This window comes from Protomyctophum bolini (assembly GCF_963924005.1).
Source record: "Protomyctophum bolini genome assembly, chromosome: 8".
In the NCBI taxonomy this organism is placed as follows: domain Eukaryota; kingdom Metazoa; phylum Chordata; class Actinopteri; order Myctophiformes; family Myctophidae; genus Protomyctophum; species Protomyctophum bolini.
This window is the reverse complement of record NC_137869.1, coordinates 37,710,276-37,735,278: the sequence shown is the minus strand read 5'-3', so window position 1 is coordinate 37,735,278 and position 25,003 is coordinate 37,710,276. Positions and strand designations below refer to the sequence as shown.

Below are 25,003 nucleotides of genomic sequence, written 5' to 3'. Positions count from 1 at the left end.
TCAAAAACAACATTAAATGCCAATCTTGGCCAATCAGGATGAAATAATATATGAAACAACCAACAGATCTGTCTTGTTCACATAACTATACCGATTTGCGCGATGCACCGATTTGCGATACAGGCAAAATCTGTATGAGTAAATGAAGTAATATGAAAAATGGGTTTCGCAAAAAAGAAATTGGCCATCTGGTGACGCAGGGCAATGTGAAAGGGGTGACATCATTCATCGGCCTAGTGGAGATGTGTGAGCAAAGTTTCACTGCAGTGCAATCAGGATGGATGATGACAAATCTGACAGATCTGCCTAGAGAGATAAGAGAGCGCGAGAGAGAGAGAGAATGGCCGTAGGGCCGTGCATCAGTCATATCAAATCATAGAAGTTGACTTCAACTTGGGACAAAACGGTTTTTAACAGCCCTATCCCACTTCTATTTTGATGTATACTGTAGATTTCACACTCCCCATGTTGGTATCCGAGTTGTTTCTATTTCCACCTATCTTGACACTGCGATGATGGAGCTTGCATTTCTTTAAACCTATGATAATCATGTGACAATCAAGTTGAGTTGAATGGAGTTAGGTAAGTCCAGGACACATGCATCTATAATTATTCTCTGAGGCCTTTTTTTAACCTGGGACAAACAATATATGTTCCTAACCTAAGTTTACAAAGCCTCAAATTCAATGCGTGGAGCAGAGCACTGTCTTGACAAGCACTAAAACATGCACAGCCATGCTCCCAAACAAACCACAATCTCTGATCCCTTACTTTATCAGGAATACAGGAATATACATACAACAATGCCTTATGCATTAATGAAAACACACGCACGGCGCACGCACGCATATGCGTGAGTGCGCAGCCACACAGTGCACACGCACGCGCAAACAAACGCAAACATAAACAGAATGGGAGTCTCCTGACAACCAATTAAAGATAGCACCCTTTGCTGTTGACAGGGTGGCTGGTTGGAATGTAATTACCGCGAGGGTACAGAGGGGTTTCTGTCCGCTGCGATAACGCTCTCCATGAAGACACTGCAGAGGATTATCAGGTCTTAACCTTTTAATTGTCCCTTTAATGAAGTTGCCCGTGATACAATTAAGCAGCATCCGGTTCCAATGCCATAAGGATTAGGTTTGGTCGGTTGTTGTGGGACTGCATACAGTCAGGGTCTCACACACACACACACACACACACACACACACACACACACTGACTGAGCTGACATTCAACTCAATCTGTATCATGAATGAATGTTAAATGATGGCTATGTCCATATGGGTACCTGCCCAGCAATACTGAGTCAGGGTTTAACACTGGTAATTAGCATCTTACAACAGTAATTAACATCAGTTCACAGCTGAAGGCAGGCTCATATATTTTCACCGCTGCATGGATGTTTGTTTGTTTATTCCACATGCGCACCTGCACGTGCACAGGAGACACACACCATTCAGTTGAAGTCCATGTCTGATTAAAATAAACAAAATGCACCGGACACAGAGATTGAGAGAGGCATTATCCATTTTGGATCAATTATCACCCAAAACAGGTTTGAATGCCTGAAATGGGGAGAATGTTTTTGTCTTCTCTAAATTATTTTTTTTTAAAGAAAGAGGAAAAACAATGGTCCAACAACATGCAATTGAAATTCTTCTTCTTCTTGAAAAGAAAAAAAATCTAAAGATGTTTATTACTTGATAGAGAAAAAGGATTGAGACACTGTTAATCCCCAAGGCAACTTTCTTGGCAAAGACTTTAGCAAAACCTAAGCTACAAACAAACAAAAACAAATCTTCAGAACAGATTTAATATCCGTTCTGAAGATTATATCTCATATATGTGTAAATCTGCATGGTTCACTAAAAAGGTAGCAATGAGTTTACACTCCAGTGCATTCCTGCTGGTAATCTGGAGCCTAGAGACGGAAGGCAATTAATTCATCTCACCGATCTTCCCCCGTCTTATATTTGTTGTGCATGCATTTCACACAAAATATGCATCGACAATAAAGCGTCGCAGTCCCGCCCCGCCCCCCAGAGAGACCCGGAAAATAATTCCCCGTTCATTTTCCTCATAGGCTTTTCGAAAAGTATCTATTTAAAGACATTTATGATTTGTCACGACAAGAGTTGGCTTTGTCCGCGGGGACAAAGCAAACTCTTGTCGTGACAAATCATGACAATAAACACAATGTTTTGGGCCAAACAAATAATTAGAAAGAAGGAAAAAATGGCAGGTTACAACACTTTTTTTCTTTTTTTTCTTCTTAGACTTAAGAACTTTATCCCAAGGGCCATTAGACTATTAATCAATGGGGGCCGTGGGGGGGAGACGAGGAGGGAGGGGGTTGGTCAGTTGATGTATTTGCTTAGCTTTTTTGGTAGCTATTGCATTTTTCTACTGCTTTCTATGATGTAATGTATTTTTATATGTTCATCATGTTCATCTTTTTATTCTGTATGTATGTTTTTACACGGGAGCTGTTGGACAAAACTAATTTCCTTCGGGATCAATAAAGTATCTATCTATCTAATTATTTGTTTGGTCCAAAATATTGTGTTCGTTGTCATGATTTGTCAAGACTCGAGTTGGCTTCGTACGACGCCTGGGCCTGGCGTCGTCATGAAAGGGGGGGCTGTGATTTAAACACACACCGTTATATTACTCAAACACACACTTCCTCAAAGCAAACCACCTGAGGCCTCAATCTTCACATAACGACATAAGACTCACACACACACACACACACACACACACACACACACACACACCACTTGTTCTAAAGTTAAGGGGACATGGAACTCTGGACGACGGCACTAATTAGACGCTTGGATCTTAATTCAAAACACTTGAGGTAAATGCTGAGTGCTGCATTTTGGATCTCACTCGCTCACAGTTTTCATTAAGCACAGTGTGTAGCCAGAGCTATGCTGAAGGAGACGCAGCGACCCTCTCTCTCATCCATCACACAGTGCTGGAACATCTGGACAGATATATGGCCAACACATATCTTCTCCTCTGGGCATCCAGGATACCACACACACATACACACAGTCAAACACACACACACACACACACACACACACACACGTTTCCTGGGCAACTAAATAAACAGCCTCTCACCTCTATTCCAACTCCTTAGAGACGTTAAGGTAAGGGATGTGACCTACTTCTAGTGGGTCACAGATTTAGCAACAGATGGAGAAGTCACTATGTATGTCACGTCACGAGTACGTTAAGCTGCCAGCTACTCCCATTTCCTGAATAAATAAACACAATGTTTCAATGCATCATCGTCCACAGCAATGTGCATCACCGCGATTGATGTATTTTCAATTTGCTTCACTGGATTTTTAAAACTAAAAATGTGCAAAAGCTACGCTAGCAAATGAATAATAGTCCACAGCAGCTTCCACTCATGGCTGATTAAGTTCCCATTGTAGGTGGTTCCTCCTGGGTATATTATTACTGCAGCATAAACTTCTCTCTGTGGGAAATAATGTTCCTCTTTTTGTATTATTATTAGTAGGCCTACAGTAGTCATTTTGTCTCACTACTCATCCATGAGCCATCAGTGGTGGAAAGTAACTAAGTACTTTTACTCAATAGTACTGTACTTAAATACAATTTTGAGGTATTTGTACTTGAGTATTTCCAATTTCCAGGACTTGTACTTAACAAAAACAAGACGGCACCAAACGAATCATTTTCCCGTCTCTCAATAACAGCCGTTGGGTTCATTCTGGATGTCACACCCACCCATTAGTTACTGACCTCCACATCACCAGCCTGAACACATGGAAATGCCTGCTTGTGTCTTCCATATAAATTCCAGTCATGTATGTGCCTGCAGCCTGGCCCCTATAGGAGCTTAGTAGCACTATCTCTGAACCCTCCCAAAGTGGTGACTAGAGTATGGTTATGATAATGCTAGGGTTAGGAGGAGCGGAGAGAATCATGGTTATGATAATGGTAGGAGTCCCATCCTCCACTGGAGACAAATGGAGCTCAGACACTCCCCGAATTGACACTTATTAGCCCGCAGAATGATCCCCATTCGAAAAGATATACCAGGGACCCCATAATAGGCTCTAGCAGTGATTCTCAACCATTTTAATTCCAAGGACCCCCAGTTGTACATGCATTAGTCGTAGAATCAATGCTGATTCAACTCTGAGAGTGTACAAATATTCCAAAGTTTCCATTTGTACACTCTCTGAGCTACAGACCCATAAGGGTCCATTTAGTTCCCATCTATCATCTAGCTGGGGACCCCCTGGAACTCCCTCAAGGACCCCTGGGGGTCCCCTGACCCCACTTTGAGAACCAGTGCTCTAGACATGTATGAACTCTTCTACAAGGTGATTTGGATAAAAACTAAATCTATATGCATAACACGATGCCGCACGGAAGACTTTCCCCTCCATTACTTTGTGTATTTCTCTCTCTTTTTTTTCTCCCATCAAAACTTCAAAAGCACTATTTATTTCATAGCCCCGTCATAAACACGGTATCCCGCGACAGGGTCGGTATTTCTGTCACACATAAACACCGATGTAGCAGAGTCATGGCCAGCTGCAGCATTCCCATTCTCTGCAGAATGAAAGAAATGGCGTTTTTATTTTACTGGCTTGGCACCGCTGCCACAATCTCAGAGGGAGAGACATGTGGCCCTGCGGCGAGAAAACCCACCGGGCTGTAAGTACCAGGTCTTATTACTTAACTTAAGACCTGGAGGCGTGATCAATGCCATTTGGCTATTCTGAGGCCAAAGAGCATGTGACCACGCCTCCAGGTCTTAAGTTAAGTAATAAGACCTGGTACTTAAGTGCAAAATACAGCCCACCATCTCTCATATCTCTGTACTGATGTAGGCATTAGGCAATAGGCATATGTACAGTACACAGACACAGACACGCAACTAGGAAAGCAATCACGATAGAATTCTTTGAGGCTATTAATGGTATCTGATTTCCCATATTCATAATTACATACTGTATAAGGTGACCATTACAAGACCTTAAAAGGTTTGCCAACCGCCAAAGAAAACGGAAAGAAGAAGAAGAACCTTGCCTGTATTTACATCACGTCTGAAAACTCACTTGTACTCCCTCGCACATCCACTTTATGTTTTGCCCCGTTTAGGTTTTATATATCGTTGTTTTAAAATGTGCTTCATAAATAAAGTGGATTGGATTGGATTCAAACGTTGGTATAATGGTAACGGCTCTACGTTTATCACAGCTGGAGCTGTAGAGAGCTGTGGCAATGCACTGGCCGGGGGCTCAAAGTTCTACAATCTTATCAGCTGTAGCCTGTACCAGTAACAGTAGTTTCCCGGCAGGGAGAAACGTGTAATCAACTGGAGAATGGGAGTAAGGGATGAGCCACGGCAGGCATTCCTCAGGCCTAATGTCACGATAACAGCCACAAAAAAAAAGTAATTTATGTACGATACGATACAACTTTATTGTCAGCTTTCACTGAAATTTGTTTTGCGTCCATGACGTCACCGTTCAAGATACAGACAGGACATACACGATACATTACAAAAGATACATTACAGGCCACAAATCACAGAAGCAGACAGGAACAAGAGCAAAAGAACATATCCTCTTGGTTTGCCGGTTTTGGTCTAAAAGCATAACAGTCTGATGTACAAAAGAGCCTGTTTCTTATATTTCGGTAATATAAGAAAGGGGTCAGAGGAGTTACTCCTCGCTAGTCTAAGCATGTGTTACTAGCATGGATTATGCACGATTGGGAAATTATTGGCCTTTGTTTAATCACTAACAACGCTATTTTCTACTTCATCATACTATGATGGCAGTATTATGTAGTATTGTATTTAGGACTTTACTGCTTGCATGGTGGGAAACTGGATGTTGTCGTATTGAACTGAATTTGGATTAATTGCAAATGGTGGGCCCTATTGTAAACAAGTGTAATGCTTTATTCACAGTTAACAGTTTTTGTATTGAGTTGTACTTGGAACCGTCATGGCTTTATTGCCGCCATAAAACGGCCTCCAGTGTATAACGAGCTGATCAATAAGCTCACAATGCATCACATCGCAATGTGCTATGAGCCTGTAGATCTGCTATTTCCATGTGAGAATATTTACCTATAATGACATGCCCCACGTGGTACGGTGGTACTACAGTAAGACATTCCGTCTAAAAGCATAACAGGAAAAAACAAGTCCTGGGGACCCATTTCCATTCACCAGCATAGATCTGGTTCATAGACAGTCACAGCATTACTGCCGTATCGATACGGTAGTCGCCTCGGTATCGATTTGTACTGCCTATAGTAGCCTACTATCGATATGTTATCGCCACATCAAGCACACAGCCCACACTGCCACTGAGTAAAAATAAAAAGGGACTGAATTTGTTTCTATGCAACCTCCTGTCTAAAGCGTTCAGACCTGGTTAGTTAGAGCAGTGCGATTACATACACAGTCAATGCCAAGACGAGAAGTTGCGTGAATGGGCGTGGCGCGAACGGGACGACGCGAACGTTGGAAGACAATCCAACTGAAGCAACCTTTGCGTCCCCCCCCCCTAAGCTATTAGATGTCCAACATGTGTCTAAATGGCCGTCTAAAACCAGGTTATATAACTGGTTCACTTTTAGACCCGTTAATGGTCTAAAAGGTAACACTTTCTAGCAGTGGTCTAGGACTCTAGGCTTATAATAGACATTTCAACAGATATATAGGCCTATAGAGTCTATAGGCCTATATATCTGTCTTAGGTCGACATATACTGTAGATGTTCTATGACAGACGCTTAACAGCTCAGATATAGACTGTCTACAAGTGTGTAAATCCTTCTGCGATATAAAGCAAGGATTGCAAGAAAAATACATTTCTCCTAGTTACGACATATCTCCAGATTCTGAGGTTTATCTGTTTAGTCAGATAAACCTTTATTTATATAAAAAGCTGTAAAAACAATCTTCCCAATGTATCCCATTCCCAAATGATGTTTTGAGGCTGTGACCCAAATTAAATCCTAAACTCAAGCTGTGTAGTTTCTGGACGATTACAGCTCTCCTCACTGTGGAGGCATGCATGGCGTGAGGGCAATATTGGGCTTACTGGCTTAGTTTGCTAATAGTTAAAGTGAAATATATTTGATTGCTTGCACTATGCTTGCAGATATAGAGGCATTCATTTCAACACTTTCCTCTGTGGCACTTTATGAAACCAGTGCTGGATATTATTATTGTAACCTATAATAGGAACATTTCCTCTTCATGCAAATACTTTAGAATATCAGTGTAGATCTGTTCTGGGTCCTTCAGGAGAGCAATGAAAGCTTCCGAAAAGGCTCAGCACCCACTCAAATGTTCCATTGCGCACTAAAACCGAAAATAACTTAATGTTAGCTGTCAAACTCTGGCAACTCTAACAAGATACATAACAGAGAAGACTATAATTTCTCTACTCAATACGACCATTTCACAAAGATTTGAATGGTATGCAGACATGCCTTTCAATACCACTGATATGGAACATTTTACATTTATAGCCCTAAAATAACCTTGACGGTGATGGAAATGGTGAAAACGGTCCCCATACAGTATTTACACTGAACTGTTGTTCACTGTCACAAGGAATAGCAAAAGATGTGTATATTATTAGCCCCTCTGAATCATTTTGAAAAATATATACTGTAGAGCGCTGCAGGGTCAACAAAGTAAAGTTCACTTATAAATATAAAAGGTGCACGCAATAGAGAATGGCCTGCATTTAGTATTAAAGCAGCAAATTGTCAGACAGGGCATTCTCAAAGTAATTACAAAGGCAACATATTTATTTTTATATTTTTGAAAAAGGTCCCTTTTTTTTTTTACATCTTCACAGCTTTAAACACCATTGTCAATCACCCTTTAATTAAATTATTGGTTTTTTTCCTTCTTCCCAATAGGGTATCTGAGAGCGCTTCATTTAATTTCCACCCAGCCCGTTCAATATCCTGACCAGTACAGCAATCAAGATCACTCCCAGCCTCATCTCACACAGCACCACCACGGACCACTTCCCCCGCACTCCATGCTAATGCACCTCTTTGTTCAGGCACCCGACAGGTTGGCAGCCAAAATTGGATTTCCCACTGGTGTATTCTATTCAACATGGAACTGCTGGGGAAGGAAGCCTTCGACCAAACCAGATTAAAAATGCACACGAGCGAGAGGGAGGGAGAGAGAGAGAGAGAGAGAGAGAGAGAGAGAGAGAGAGAGAGAGAGAGAGAGAGGGAGAGGGAGAGGGAGAGAGAGAGAGAGGGAGAGAGAGAGAGAGAGAGAGAGGGAGAGAGAGAGAGAGAGATATGGCGAAAGAAGAGATAAGGGGACGGCGGGACCCGTCACTGTTTTTTCAGAGAAGAGAATATTATGCAAAGGCTTGTCACTCAGTGGAGAGATGGCTGAAGAGGGCTGTGGGAGGACAGTGATAGAAAAGGGGGGGGGGGATGGAGTTTGCTTTAGGAAATGCCTGGGCGTGGTACCTATAGAAGACCTATTAGGCAGAGGGAAAAGAAGTGGGAAATAATATTAAAAAAAAAGAAAACTACTCACTGGCGTGACATAAGTATTAAGTACAGAGAGAAGGGGGGGGAGTAGAACTCAAAAGACAGAAAATGGGAGCCCTCTGCTGCCTTTCTTCTCGTCGTCTCCCAATGCCTTGTGGTGACGGGTAATATTAGATATGGAACAGGTAATATTTAAAACAGATCCATCTATAAATATCTATTCCGCTGCCATCGGTGTATGAATGTGTGTGAGAATGGGTGAATGTATACACTGCACAATCTATATAAAGCGCCTTGGAGAAAGGCGCTATATAAATGCACCATTTACCATTTATACAGTATATAGTACACATTTGAGCCGGTAACAAGTTGTGGTCCGCTGTGTCCCCCTTCTTCAGTAAGGCAACCGGGGCCATATAATCCGCATATTTGAACAAATGAAACATATCCTGGTCTAACTGGAATTCATTTATGATAAGGAGAAAAGTAACAAACTGTGTGAGAATTGTGTGAACCCCCTAATTGTGAGCCAAAAAATATTTATCTGTTTAAGTCAGTGGTGAAAGTTGAATCTGCAGTCAGCTCAGATCATTTATTTATATTAAAAGCTGTAAAAGCAATCTTCCCAATGTATCCCAAATTATGTTTTGAGGCTGTGACCCAAATTAAAACCTAAACTCATGCCGTGTAGTTTCTTGAAAATGAAGGTTCATTACAGCTCTTCTTTTTTACTGGAATATGAAATAAAGTTGAAATTAGTTTCTATATTCAGTATATACACATTTGAACCAGTAACAAGTTGTGAGCGCAAGTCATAAACCGTAAGCTGAGCAGGTGGAAGCTCCGCCTACGCCCAGTGTTCCGCGAACAGACATGTTAAGCAAGTACGTAAATTGTATTTATATAGAGCACATTTCACAGACATCAGAGTCACAAAGTGCTTCACAACAATAAAAGCAAAACATGTCAACAATAGATCAATAAAGCAAGGAGACAGACAACAGAACAATCGGCACTGGTGAGAATGAAGAAATCAATACAGGACTATATGTTACATCAATAGAGGACTACAAAGGCCTGTCTGGAAAAGGTGAGTCTTTGGGTTTTAACAAAAAAAGGTCCACAGAGGCCAAAGATTTCAGGTGGTAGGAGAGGTCGTTCCATAGCCCGGGGGGGGGGGGGGGGGGCGGACACATAGCGGATTGCAACTGCGACACACACACACACACACACACACACACATACATACATACATGTGGCACGGAGACAACACGGGAACAACAGGAGCGTGTGACGTTCTAGATGCTAGTTTAGTTCCAACTCCGAGAGTTGTTCAACCATTTTTAATTCAGCTATAAATTAATTAACTGATGCTTTCATGCAATCTTCTGCAAAGCTCTCATCTCATTACCCAACAAAAGAATATCAAACTGGTCTCATAGTCAGTGGAATTCAATTAGAGGAAAGGTATTGTAAATGTTTCCCCTACTTCCAAGAGTCCCCCGGTTAAGGAACACGAGTCACAGAGCTAGAGAACTAATTAAAAATTCCTCCAACGCAGCTCCGTTACTATTCAAACTCTCACAGAGAGTGTATCAATCCATCTGCTATTCCATTGCCTTTTGGGGTTTTAAAACCCTTCTCTTCCCCCATTTAACTTTTCATCACACAGAGCTTCAAATGTATTCCCTCATATTCGACGATGCTCACATAAATACAGTACGCCAGCCCCACTAGTCTCCTTCATTACAGCACTGTAACTCTATGCCTGCAGAGCTGGCCAATGACCAATTATACCTATACCCCTACCTGGGGGGAGGGGGGGTGTAGAGCGAAACTGCCATCCGAATATTTTTGGCGGTTTGGAAGGTTGAAAATAGTCAGGCTCCTTGGAGGAGACTCAAACACATCATCACCACTCCTGCCTTTGCTCTGAATTTGTGTCACTAAGTGAGAGTGTATGTGCGTGCGTGCGTCAAAGAGCCATCTGTTGTTGCAGATATGAATGAATGCAGGTCCTCGAGCCACAAAGAAAATGAGCTGGAATGAACTTGAGTGTCTCTTCTCTGGCAGAAGAAACATGAAATAAATTGTCCCTTCCCTCTGGTCCGACTCCTTTGTTTTAACAGTGTGTCCTCCCCATACACCTCTTTTCTTGGCAGACATCAGACCTGTCACTTACTTTTGTGTCAGCATTCATGATGCATGGAGACAGCCTTGGACAAGCACTCTCTCACTCACACTGTGACGCGCACGCACACGCACAGCACGCACGCAGCACATACAGACGGAAAGAGGCCGACCGACACAATGTTATGGCACAAACTTTGCTCCGAGAAAGTGTTTATCAAAGCCTCAAACTCTCCAGGAGATCGCAATCAAAGCCGACGACAACCGAACCGTCTCTCGTTCCACAGATAGCCGACAGTGGAGCTGTCTCACAGATAGACAGCTCTACTTGTGCTAGAGAAACTCCAAAGAAAGTTTTCACACGTTACTTTAAAACGGCAACGTTACTGCTATATTATCTGATATGTGCAATAGATGATACATTTATTGACCCAATTGCTATTAATCTTCCTTATTAATGTTCTTTCTTCAGTCAAAGTCATGTCAACTTCCTTGCGAGTAAACATACCTGACCAATAAACAGATTCTGATACTTTCGTGACATCTGTGTCTCCACCGTCTTGTGTGTATTTGTTTGATATTAAATGTTCATTTGGTCGATTAGTCATGTAGTCATTGTGAAATTAGGGTATTCTGCCCACAGGTCTTTTTGAGTGAACACAACAGCTCTACAAGCGTGCATAACTGACACCAATTAAGTTAATTAACCTTTTAATTAACATCTACAATGATTCTTAATCTACAGTGGGACTGAAAATGGAGTCGTCTCTGATGGGTCTCTACATGACTGGAGTGCTAATGTGGTTTAATGAGTGTGCGTGCGAGGGCAAGAACATGGCTTCACAGCCGAACACATTTGCATAGCAATGGTAAATGGTGCATTTATATAGCGCCTTTATCCAAGGCGCTTTGCATAGATTGTGCACCATGTGCACCACATTCACCCACACATGCATACACCGATGGCGGAGGAAACCATGCGAGGCACCAACCAGCACATCAGGAGCAATTAGGGGTTCAGTGTCTTGCTCAAGGACACATCGACACCAACTCTGGGGGGAGCCCAGGTTTGAACTGGCAACCTTGCGGTGACCATCCGGCCACTCTACCCCTGAGCCACCGCCGCAATGCAACTTTATCCCGGCTGACTACTTTAGGACATGGTATAGGTCAAATACATTCTTCATCATAGCATGGTAAACACAAGACAAGTACAATATTGTTTTGGCTTTTAGTTTTCTACCTTTTTATTTATTTTTATTTCTACATTTCACGATTTTTCAAAAATAGCAGATCTACAAGCTTGTAGATGTGTTCTTTTTCAATAGCTATAACATAAGTACAATAAGTATAACATAATGCTTAACTACTAGACTGCTATGCTAGTAACTCCCCCACACTCTCTCTAGGCTATTAAACAGTGATTTAAATCTGTTACTAAAGGTCTCTAAAGGAGACTTGTGTGTGTGTGTGTGTGTGTGTGTGTGTGTGTGTGTGTGTGTGTGTGTGCAGCTTTGTTTTCATCCCTCTCCTTTTCTCTCTGCGTCTCTCCTTACACCTCTCCTCCACCAGCTCCAACCGTTACCCAGCCTAGTATACACCTATTCAAAGTAACCATAGCTACGCCCACCACCCACCCGACTGCACTGCATCTGATCCTGATTTGCTCAATCGGAAGAATGGCACCGACGCTCAGGAGGGGGACAGGCTGCTGTGATTTCATGCATGGATGGAGAATTGAGAAGATATTGAAAATGTAACAAGTCTGTTCACTAGAAAGTGGTGTGTGCGACTGTGCGTGCGTGTGGCTATGGGGACAAAGACACAAGGATTGTGTCTTTGTCCCCATAGCCCGACTGATACACTACATTTCTGGGTCTGATGCCAATACCAATTTTAGAGAGTACTGTAGCTCCCTGTCGTGTTGAGTGGTAATTGTCAAATAGTGCAAAATCTAATGAATTTGAAAACTTTGATTGTATTAGTTTCTATTTCAGAACATTTAACTTATGAACAGATTAAAGAAAATAAACAAACTGAATTAATTTAACGACTTCAGCCCCTGTTCAAACAGCGTGTCATTGCATTGCGTGTATGTGTACCTGTGTCTCAAAAAGGATTATGTTTGGAATGCATTTTCTTTTTTCTTTTCTTTTTTCGTCCCCTCTACCAGATCCACGCTCTGACGTCTGCGAGAGGCCGCATGTCATTGGGGAAAACTTGTGTCAACCGCCAGTCTGTCAGCCAGCAGAGCGGAACAGAGAGGTGCCTGTGGGGAACTCTCTTAACACATGTCTTCAGTCTGGTATCTCTGAGTGAAGTTTGGACTGGAGAGCTTGGCCCTTAAGGGCCACGTCTGCCACAAAGACAAGATAAAACAGAACAACTCTGTTGAGAAACAATCTCAACACCAAGAAAAGGAGAGTAAAAAACAAAAAAGCCTTCTGGCAGTGATTCATCACACGTGGTCCAGACTAGACTCCAGAGAACAAGAGCAGACGTCTGGACACACAATGCACGGACAGACAGAGAGGAAGCATGTTAACCTATGGATCAACATGACTCTTTGAGTGCTTTTGAGGTGTGGTTAACACTCTTGATATTACCTCTCCTTCTCATATAAGGCCTATATATAAAGTATTCAATTCAGATATACACACAAATATACAGTACACTAGATTGAAAACAAGAGTGGTAGGTTTTCTGGCAGGCACGAGACAGAGCGAAGCTACAAAACAGGCTTTATTTATTAAATGTATGGGGGAAAAGTGTGTGCGCGCGTGTATGTTTGTTGTTTTTTAAACCAATCAGTCACGCCGCTCCATGCAAATCTGTCTTTGATTCTGCTGGTATTAAGTTTCCACCCACAGGCTAATTGTGTTTAGAGTACAGGTGGTGAGTAGGAAGCGTATCCGTATAGAGAATATTGCATGCCACCGAGCTTCTATTATGAACAGACATCATTATCAAAATGCCCAGAGCGTCTTGTCATGCTGCGACGTTTTGTAGGGCTCACTTTCCCATCCCGACCACCTTCTCTCCCCTGCATGTCTGTGTCACCAGAGATACGAGGCCAGAGCTCAGCTACATTGCAGCATAAGGGCTCTGTGCCAATATTGCTTTTTGTCACGTGTGTTTGTGTGCATGTGCAATAACCCCGGTTATGTGATATGATCATGTACATGTAGTCACACGTGCACTGTGCACACACACATACATTTGGCATGGAACATACACAGCTGCAATTTTAAGTTTGTGTTAGTGAAGCTTGTTCAGTGGCTTGTTGCCGAAACCAACACCGACACTAAACCACACGGAAGGGACACAGGGAGGGCAAGTATGTATGTAAGGAACACTTTATTTATAAAAACAAGAGTTACAATGTGCTGTAGAGAGAGAGAGGAGCTGCCACGCTCCCTGAAAGAATTCCATTAGGGTCTTGGACTCAGTGAAAAGTGAAGAGTTTTACTGTCTTGTGGCTTGATCTAAATGAATTAATTTGTTCCAAACAGCTGCATAGTCGCTTCATCTAAATGAATGAGTGTGAAATGGACATTATTTTACAATGTCCGAGTTAAACACACTCTGGACTTTACTAGTGTTGGCAAGTGATAGGTCAATATTAGCACACGCACACACACACGAAAAACTCAGGAGAAAAACGCCACAAACCGGTTTTGAGGTTTTTCATTCTAATCTTGATCATTATCTATCTGCTGTGTGCACTGCAGGTGTGACGTCCCATCTGCCCAAGGCTACACTAGCCAAAGGCATTTGTAGTCCTGGATGATAAATGGACTCTGTTAATACCCCGGGAAGTAAAATTATTATAACTGTTCCATTATTAACAGCACATTACTTCCGATACACCGCCGTCTGACTCTGTGTAATGGATGAGCGCAGTCCAGGATTTGGCCCTAAATTAGCCATGAAAAATGTTGTCATTATATGTACTGTATAGCTCAGGACAAATGGGCTCCATGCAGTGGGACCGGGTTTAAAAAAAAGATTAAGTTTGTCTGATACAGCAAAATGTACACATATGTTTATTCATTGCTGCATCAATAAAAAAAAGTGTTTTAAAAAAAAAAAAAGATTAAGTCATAAATAGGAGTTGAGAAGGTTTCAATTGGTATTCATTTGGGGATTTGGACAGTTCATTTCCGTGACTTCAGCTGGAAGGTTGCAGCCGTTTGAGTGGTGAAAAGAGAATTGATTATCACAGCTAGAGCAATTTACAAAGTAGTCATTTGACATGGTTTTCTGGAGCCAATTATATACTGTTAAAGCTGCTATAAGCAATAATATGTCAAAGTTTTAATGACCTTTTTAGAACGCTCCCAAAATAATGTAGTCTCTGTGACACATCTAGGGGCCACAATCTGCATTCAAAGATTTTCCTAGAAGCTTTGTCATTGGTCGATTTGCCCGTCTGCTTCCTGATTGGTTAGTCACTGCGACTGGGTTTTTTTCGACCAATGACAAAGCTTCTAGGAATATCTTTGAATGCAGATTACGGCCCCTAGATGTGTCACAGAGACTACATTTTTTTGGGAGCGTTCTACCCATTGCTGGCTGTCTGAATACCAATTTTTTTTAAATATTTTGACATATTATTGCTTACAGCAGCTTTAAGTGCAGTCCACTCATTATCATCATCACAAGTAGTTAAAAAAATAAGTGTAAATCTCAAAAGACTTCACAAGCTGCAGAAGGTTCCTAGCCAGCCTTCAGCTGCCTTTGCAATGCATATGGCCTAATGGCCCCAGGCAGATTAAGTCTGGCCCCTCTCAATTATGGGAGGACTTCACGGCCGAATGCATTGCATATTGTAAAATGCTTTGGATAGGCGCTATAGAAATGTGGACCATTTACCAAGGCTTTTTAAACTTTCTTGTTTTTTGAGTGGTGCAACCACTCCAAGGAACAGCAATGTCCGTGTTCACCTATGTATGTGCAGGCCATGAGCACGAGAATGACTATTAGAACCAGTAGGGGCGCTGTTTGCCAGAAACAGAGAGAGAGAAAGTGCTGCACATGCTGCACTGTTGCCTGCTAATGAGAGAGAGAGAGAGAAGAGGGGGGGGAGGGGAGTTGCACCACTCAGTTCACACGGGTGTGATTTTCTAATTGTGAATGCAAAACTGACTAGAATCCATGTACCTCAACAAATGTAGAGTAAATACATGTAGAGTAAAGTAAGATAGTCCGTTTTAGCAATAACTGTAGTTTTTACTCATTGAGACTGGAGCCAGAATCTCTTATATCAGCAACAAAATGACAACACACACTTTAGTGGTCTATTTTATGACTCTACTCAATACTGCAAACCATAATCGATCAAAGAGAAGGGATGCCATAAAATCTTATGTCAACTTGTCAACTAACTCATTTTGACCTGAGATCAGGTAAGAAATAGCAGACCTACAAGCTCGTAGCCACCGAGTGGCGCGCTATGAGCTGTTAGATCTGCTATTTTTCAATAGCTAAAGCATCACACAATGCTAACACCAAAAGGAGTTTCCGCCCAAAATGGGCTAAAGGGCCACGTCAAGATACAGGACTTTGGAGAAGAATTATGTTTTGGTGGTGTACATAATATAAATAATGTACAGCTGGCTCCTTGCCCAACATAGGTTCTATAACACACACATTCATATTCTTGCGTACTGCGTGTACATAAGAGCTTAATACGCTCGTATAACCACAGACAGGAACACCCACACCCTCATGTACACACAGCTTGTTTTTCTAGTTGTACCAGCATTTGTATCACGTTTAAACAGATGCCTCCTGGAGTTCAAACAGATAACGCTGACTATAAACAATGCATTGTCTAGTAAATCATCGAGGGGGTTATTCTTACATTCTCAAACACGTTTTCACAATTACTTTCTGGGGACTTTCTAACCTTGATGCTACCGTTTTGCCAGTACATTCACCCATTCAAACACTGATGTCAGGAGGAAACCATGCAGACACCAACCTGCACATCGTGAGCAATTAGAGGTTCAACACACACTTCAACACCAACTCTGGGGAGGCCGGGATCGAACTGGGAACTGCGCGGTTCCCATCCGGCCACTCTACCGGCCACACTACCCCTGAGCCACTGCCACCCCTATTCATGAATTCAATCCATTACCCACACAGCACGATGGGCTATAAATAAGAGTTGGGGGATTTCATTAACAAGAAAGAAAGAGAAAAATCTAATCACCATTTGTTTATTTGGCATCGTTAGAAACCATACCAAAGCTCAAAAACAGAGGGAGTATGCTAATTCTGTGCTACTGAAAAAACAGAGCCAAGTTTTTCGCTTTATATCCCCCTGCACAAGAAAGAGATAAGAAGAGAGAAACAACGTAAGAATTAAGAAAGTGACAGAATGAGAAATTAAACGAGATACTGTAGAAAGAGCCATTGTTATTTTAGAGCTATAGGAGAGAGGATGATAGATACACTTGGCTGAATAATTATAATATCCTGGCTACAACCACTTGCAAACCACTTAACTGTGTGAACACTTCTCTCATCTGTACGTCTGTCAAAAAATAGACGTTTCTTCTGCCAGACATCACAGCTCTAGCCTGAAGGGCTGTGAAGTCAAGAGTCCATGATCGTTCCATCAACAACATTGTGTTGGCTAAACACATCTTTCCTAAATAATGTGTTCAGGAGGATGTTGGTCTCTCATCAGTCTCAACACCCCCGTCCTCCCCCAGAGGACACAGGGAGACTTGGCATTCACTTCTCCCATTGGATTTCATTTAGGCTCCCCGTCTTGAGTTAAATACGGGCTGATTGCTTTTGAGAACAGGCCGTGCAGGCCACGGAGCAGAGGGAGGTAGTCTATGCTTATTGGACTGGAAAGTGAAAACTACACAAAAAAGTAGAAAGAGGGGGCAAATGTTTTACTAAATAATCACCCAGTCCAAAAAGAAAAAGTCCATTCACTCTAAAGTTCTGCCAAGCAGGGATTGAAAAATCACTACACAAAAACAGATCCCGTAGTGTTCATTTGATGCCAAATTGGTGTACAAATATAGAACCAAATGCGATTTTTGTTTTGTTGTTGTTGCAAAATGAGAAATGAACACTGGTGGTTTTACTGTGTAGCAGCATGCTCCACACTGTTCGTGGCACGTGGGACGCCAGGTTATAGATGAATCCACTGAGGGGTGCCCTGCAGGGCGCAGCCATAGCTGAGGTGTACTATTAAGCGCAGCTTGACACCTGAGCATTGATTGCCTACACCTGGCCTACAGGGCACCGCTCCATGGATTCGTCTACTCTATAGGAGGGCCAAAGTCCTGATGTCACTCGCTCATGCCCTGGTTCTGCCTGGTTCATGGAAGTAATTTCTCTATGGAGAATAACATGGGGTCGTCTTGAAATCGTCTCATATAAGCATTGTGGTCCAAAAATAAACGGGCTGTCTCAGCGTTATTGTCAGGGAGGTGTCTCTGTATCGTTTGCGACAGTCAGCCACTCATACTGTCTGTTTCTAGCGAAAATGTAACTAATTCAGTAGCAGTAACAATAGCGTTTTCTCTCAGTCAGTTGATTCTTCATATCCATAAGAGTGAAACGGCCTGTGAAACGGCAAATAAAAAGTACATGAAGCCGTGGATTTGCACCCTCTACCGATATTGACGTCAGACTTCGGTGCTCTATAGAGTGCCTACCACAGATTAGAAAAAATAGATGCCTCATTGGCCGTGCAGAAAGCATGCTCCGTTGCTATCACTCAAGTGACTACTGGCCAATCACAGCGAGTCTTTTCCGGGACTTATCGATTCCATCCAAGGAAGCTTTATTGGCATGAGAAAACAAACGCCTTCGTTTGGCCTACCTACCGAACGAACGTCCTTTTCTGTGACGCACGCATGGCAAGCTTTCGCTCATGCTTCCACTATGCTTCGCAAAGGAATCTTGGGAAAGCTTGCCTACTCTCGAGAGCACACGCCCCAGAGAGGCGGAGGCGTGCGTCTACCTTATTATCGTCTATGGTGCCTATACTGGCCTAGCCAATCAGACCTGCTAAAGCCCCCAGTGAAGCTCTCCAACGTAGAAGCCGCTGGAGTTTAACATTACATTGAGCGCTCGTTTGCAGTTGAACTTCCGCATTTTGGGCGGGGGAGGGGGGTGCTTTCGCTCCGGTTCGGACTCTATCCTTTTATTACTCTATGGACCTGCTGAGCTAGAGGCAGGAAAACAAAGTTCCCTTCCTGCCTCCAGGTGTTAATCATTCACCTTAGCCTGACTTCCCTGGGTAGAGAGGAAAGAGGAACAAAACGATGACACCTCCGCTCCCCTAGGTAAATTAATCCCCCAGGAGTTCACAAGATAGACAGACTGGGCCACAGAGTGACGTGCCAACGTTACTTTAACTCTGAGAATGTACAAATGTAAGCAAATGGACACGGAAGGGTCCATTTTGTTACATTTATGCACATTTGTTACAAATTAATGTATGAATTGACACTGTGGATTTTACTGTGTGTACTATCCCAAGGCCAGCGTGGTCGTCTCCTGTGTACACACACAGCTGGAGGGTATTAGTATTATCTGTACCTCTGCAGTCAAATCAGATAGCAGAAAGGCTGACATTTTGATTTAGTTTTGTCTTCTTGTCGCACAGGGTTTCAGGCTTTTTAGCCATATGGAACCAAGGAGTAACTGCAGGTAATGCTGTTGGTGCTACTGTACATATAGTGCCGTCATGTCTTCACAGTGTCCATGGCTTTCTGCAAAAGCCATACCTATACTGTACAAACAGTGAAGGTTTTGTATTTGCCACAGCAGGCACTTTCAGTGCATGTCTGCGATACTGTGACAGCTATAGGATTTAATGCCTCTCCAGCAATGTGGTCAAAAGAAAAAGCAAATACCATATTGAAACACACACACACACACACACACACACACACACACACACACACCTAGTCATTTTTAATAGTTGACCAGTTGCCTAGTTTACTCGTCGACTAGTTGTTTAACTACCTATTATGTAAAAAAAAAATCGAGGGAATTTCTTTTTTAAATAAACTTTTTACTAGTGCCTGCCAACAAGGTCGACTAGTAAACTAGTTGCTTAATGCACACACACACACACACACACACACGACGTGCTAGATATGTGCAAGTTATGCAACAGTGTATGTTTTGAGTTGAAGAGTTTTATGGCTTGGGGACAGAGCTGTCCCTGAGCCTGAAGCATTGGGAGTTTGGGACCTGAATGATGCTGGCACTGTTTGCCAGATGCTAACAGAGATGATCCTCAAATAAATCATGGTGACTTGCTTCTGGACATGAGGGAGATTTTCCGAAACAAAAGCTTGTGTGTGTGCGCACAAATTTCAATTCAAAAGGGTTTTATTGGCATGAGAACACGTTACGTATTGCATTGCCAAAGCAAAAGGTGGAACAATACAACCACACACACACACACACACACACACACACACACACACACACACACACACACACACACACACACACACACACACACACACACACACACACACACACACACACACACACACACACACACACACACACACACACACACACACACACACACAGCGCTAGTAACAGTACTAAATTAAGTAAAGGGTGGCTCAGGCAGTTAGTGCACGGACCACAATCTGTTCGCGAGTTGCGAACTTGAAGTGTTCAAGTTCGAATCTGACTCTCATCATGTTTTGCATGTCACACTCTCTTCACTCTACTATCTAATAAAGCAAAAAACATTTGTTAATTTAATAACTACAGTGTAATCCCTAATCCAATTTTGACAACCTCATTTCACGTTCTCAAACAAACACCATAGGATTGTCCTGTGCAGCATGACTTTGAATGTCCTTTTTCCTCCCTCTAATATTTATCCACAGTCCAATGAGCTGTGGTTTCAACATTCGGGTATCATTAACCCATTTTGGACTGAGGTCGATTAACAAAAAAAGGCTTCTAGGCTTCAAGGACCCCCAGAATTATCTCCATTGGGCCACGGACCCCCATTTCAAAATATGTAGTTCCAGCGACCCCTCGGAAGCCAATATTTTAGTTAAAAATGTTCGCTCTGAAATATATATTCAAAGATGTGCGCCACTTTTTCACGACTTTTCAAAAATAGCAGACCTACAAGCTCGTAGCACGCCACCCGGTGGCGCGCTATGAGCTTGAACTTGAAACAACAAGAGGGGATCCCGCCCAAAATGGGTTAAGTACTGCAAAAGGACACTGGTTAATGGTGGCAAATATATTATATAAAATATACCATTCTATGAGAATGAGAACATTTATCATCTTGCCAGGCGCCCCGAGAAAGCTGCTGGACCAGAACCCAACCCTTCTCTACCCATTACCACACCATCCGTAGAGTAGAGTTGAAAAGCCTTAACCCTGAGATAAATCTTCCACTGAAATTATACGCACTATACTACCCCCAATACTAGAAGAATGTACTACCCCATTACACATTCATATAGTTTAAGAAGCCAGTAGCTACTGGTGCATGCCATGAACAAAGGAATACAGCCTCTGTGTATTAGTATGCTCTGCGATCGTGCCTGTATGACGTTTTTGACATTGAACATTTCAGAGTATGCACTACAGTTTCACACCATTGTTTTACACAGTCTCCTTTTCCTGTTATGAAAGACAAGGACATTATGCTGCTGGTGGACAAACCATTGAATGGCCAAATGGAAGGATATTATATGTATGTAGGCAATGGAGGATAAATGTATGCCCAATTCCCCATACATTCCACTGGGTAAAGAAGCCTGTACTGTACATATAGTATATAGTCCAAGAATTTGACCCAAACCCAAGTTATATCTCTGTATTCAGTACGTTTTTGAAAAAGTTAGCCTAAAGCATACTTCAGAATTTAAGACCATAGCCTCAGCCTGCTTATCTCAGTCTTGGACAAGACGAATGAAAGCATAGCCCCTGGCCTTCGGCTTCGTCAATGAGGCCAGCCAGGAAGAATCACTCCGTTTTACCTCCAGTTATGGATTCGGGAATTAAAAGTGACATTGCAATTGCCTTTAAATTGTATCAATTTTCACATTTAATATGCCACTTCAAAACCACTGCGATTGTATCGGTTATGAATATTTCACAGCTAGGTTACAGTGGCAGCCTTGAAGACTAGAGATATAAAACTTTAAAAAGCTGCAGCATGGTGCTCTTCAAGTCTGTCTTCATTACCATACCTCAGGCAAATCTACTGTGACAGTGTATTAAAATTCAATTGAATTCTATTGATAAGTTATCAAAACAACAAATATGAGTCTCGAGGGTGTTGGGCTTTCATTTGGATGATCTAAGAAGCCTTCAACTCCCCTGCAGCAAGTCCTACACTCTGAGAAAACATGCATGTCTGTCTGTCTGCTAGAACTCTCAATTATTTTAAATCAAAAAGGTTCAGACGTTTCTGGTTGCTGCTGCCTTTTTACTGAGGACTTTCGATACTTGAGTATTTCTCAGACTATACACAACACCACTTTTTTATGTCTTCAGGAAATTATAATCCTGATCAGCATTGGTTTGTTCTATCCCATGTTCTGAATGGCAAAGCATAGAGCATTTATCTATCATATTGCATAATCAAAATGCTGACTAAAAACATTGGGCTTTCCCCGCATGCCATTTCTTTATGATCAAAGCTTTGTTGGAGATTTTCCAATGTAAAAACAGTGGCGTCCTAATATGTCCTAATACAGTCATTATCCAGCCAGATATCCAGTTAACCTTGGGTTTTTTGTGTCCGTTTGACTCCCCCCCACACAAGGAACAAAACGGACTAAGTAGAGGCCTTTAGTCTCCAAGGTTCATTGCCACAGTCACTTCATAACACGAATTGAGGTCACATGAAGCAGCCACTGGTTGACATTAATGTGTAGTGGCCAGAAAGGTAGTCCCTCATTGGGACTAATTATCTTGAGTCCCCTTCCAAGATTATTCCACTTCCAGGGAGCTTAGACACACACTGTACCACACGTTGCATTCCAGCGGCTTAGTTCTACCAGACTGTCTGCACAGTGATGGGTTAGAACATCTCTTTGAACTTCAAACAGATGTTCTAGCAGATAAACTATTTGAAGCATGCAGAGCATAATTGGATACAAAAACTAAAAGTCACTCTCAACCACATTCAGAAATCGTGTTCTATCCCATTTTGGGCGGGAATGGGAAGCATTATGTTATACTTTAGCTATTGAAAAATAGCAGATCTACAAGCTCATAGCGCGGCACAGAGTGCTGTGCTACGAGCTTGTAGGTCTGCTATTTTTGAAAATGTGTGAAAATGTGGTGCAAATATTTGAATATATTCTTTCACAGCGAACGTTTTTAACTCAAATCTTTGCTTCTGGGGTGGTCCCTGGAACAACATATTTTCAGATGGGGGTCAGCGGCCTTGACATGAAAATGTTTGAGAACGACTGACACAGAAACAGGGGTTTTTCAGAAAACTGTCAGGATTTAGAAGGCATTTGTAGAATCGTCCTCAGGTCTAAATGGGCTATTTGAACTGTACCAACAGACTCATTAGGTCCATTACAGCTATCTTTGTCAGTATCTCATCTATGTTTAGAATATGACGTCACAATGCTCTTCGCCCATTTCCTCCCGTCCCTCCCTCCCTCCCTCCCTCCCTCCCCCTCTGTTCTTCCTTCAAGGTCTCTTTAGTGGTTGTGTTGTGTTGAGTTCCTTCCTTTAGTTCAAACGTCTGGGTTCCCATTAACCGAGTCGCTGTAAACAAATATTAGCTTAATTCTTTCTCTCCCATGTCCGTATATATATACGTACGTGGACGCTAGGACGCGTCATATACCAAGTCTGTATATATACGTACCCCAACGTCTATAAAATGGTTGATGCCTATGGAAGCCTTTAACATTGGTCTGGTTCCCATAGCAACACCCCACCGGTCCAACTATGGGAAGGCATATATATTTTCAGTTGAGAGCAGTGGAGACCTTTCAAACATAACACTTTAATTTGTGCCTTTTTCCTGCGATGCTGGCGCTAGCTTCTGACGAGAGGTGAGGGTCTGGTTTGTGTTCTAAAACTGTGTTTTTTTCCCCCCCTGCGCATTTGTATGGGGGGGAGGGGCGGGCAAACACAGTCTAGTTAGAGTGAAGTGAAGTGCTGGCACCCGGAGCTGTGGTAAATGCTACAATTAGCGCGCAATTAAGGAGTTAAGATGAGGCTTTAACATATTAAGTTTGTTTCAAGATATCCAGTAACATTTGAAGCCAGTTTGAAGAAAATACTTGGATTAACTTGGATACAATTATTTCAATACCATTACCTTTAGCTTGAAAGGAAAAATACTCCCATGATCCAAATGTGTAGCAATTGACCATGATGATATTCTTGCAAGAAGTACTATAATGTGTATAGTGATGGGGTAAAGTAGACTCTTTAAGCAGTTACCATTACTCATAAGAGTGTGCACCCTAGCTGTGCTCAAGCAAGGTCACAGAGGGACCGAAAGATTCCTATATAGTGTCTGAAAAAGTAGAGACACGTCAGAATTCTCCAGGACTTCTCCCTCTGGCCTGCGCTTCAAGGGGCGCCCCGACCAACGGACTGATATGATCGAATCTGATTCGTGATGTAACAGGTCGTATTTGCTTTCATACATGTCTTTGCTATTCATATGCATATCACATGACCATTCAATTTGGGATAAGTATCCCGGGCAATCATTAAAATATGCCGGATCTTGTGATTCCATGATTTAAGTGTACAGCCTGTTTATTGGACTATCAATAGTGACATATTTTCTGAATCAGACTAATTATCAATGATCTCATGTATATTCAAAAAGGCTAGGTAAGTCTGGATACAAGACTAAGTCATTCGTTATGCTCCTCATTTTTGTAGTGAAGGTACATTGTTGAAAAAGCCCTGCTGAAGCTGGTGCAGCCAAGCCCAGGCCTAACGTATTGTTCTCCCATTTCCCCTCCATGAAGCCCCCTTCCTGAAGCCAACACACACTCCCTGAATACAACCCACTTGCCAGTGATAAAGGGCCCATTCCAGAGTCCAGCTGAGAGGGGCAGGTCAGTGGAAATGTTGACTTGACACACATCCTGAGCATGAAATAGTTCTTCTTAAAAGAAGAAAAGCAGCAACAATCCCCCCCCCCCCCCCCCACACACACACACACACACACACACACACACACACTTTGTGATTCGCTTCCTCCCTCAATCAGATTATACCACCCATTCTGTTGAGACTTAAACCACTTCTGACGTGTACCATTTTTGTTGTTTGATTATTGTGAGTCTGCACCTACAGTA

At 42.3% G+C, this 25,003-nt stretch overlaps 1 protein-coding gene and 1 long non-coding RNA gene across 4 annotated transcripts in view; both read right to left on the bottom strand.

The window, feature by feature from the left end:
• Positions 1-25,003, bottom strand: part of LOC308320344 — a 319,513-nt gene that overhangs the window by 270,829 nt on the left and 23,681 nt on the right. The gene's annotated exons all lie outside the window — the stretch shown is intronic.
• LOC308320341 (carboxyl-terminal PDZ ligand of neuronal nitric oxide synthase protein-like) overlaps positions 1-25,003 on the bottom strand; it is a 183,822-nt gene that overhangs the window by 137,374 nt on the left and 21,445 nt on the right. The gene's annotated exons all lie outside the window — the stretch shown is intronic.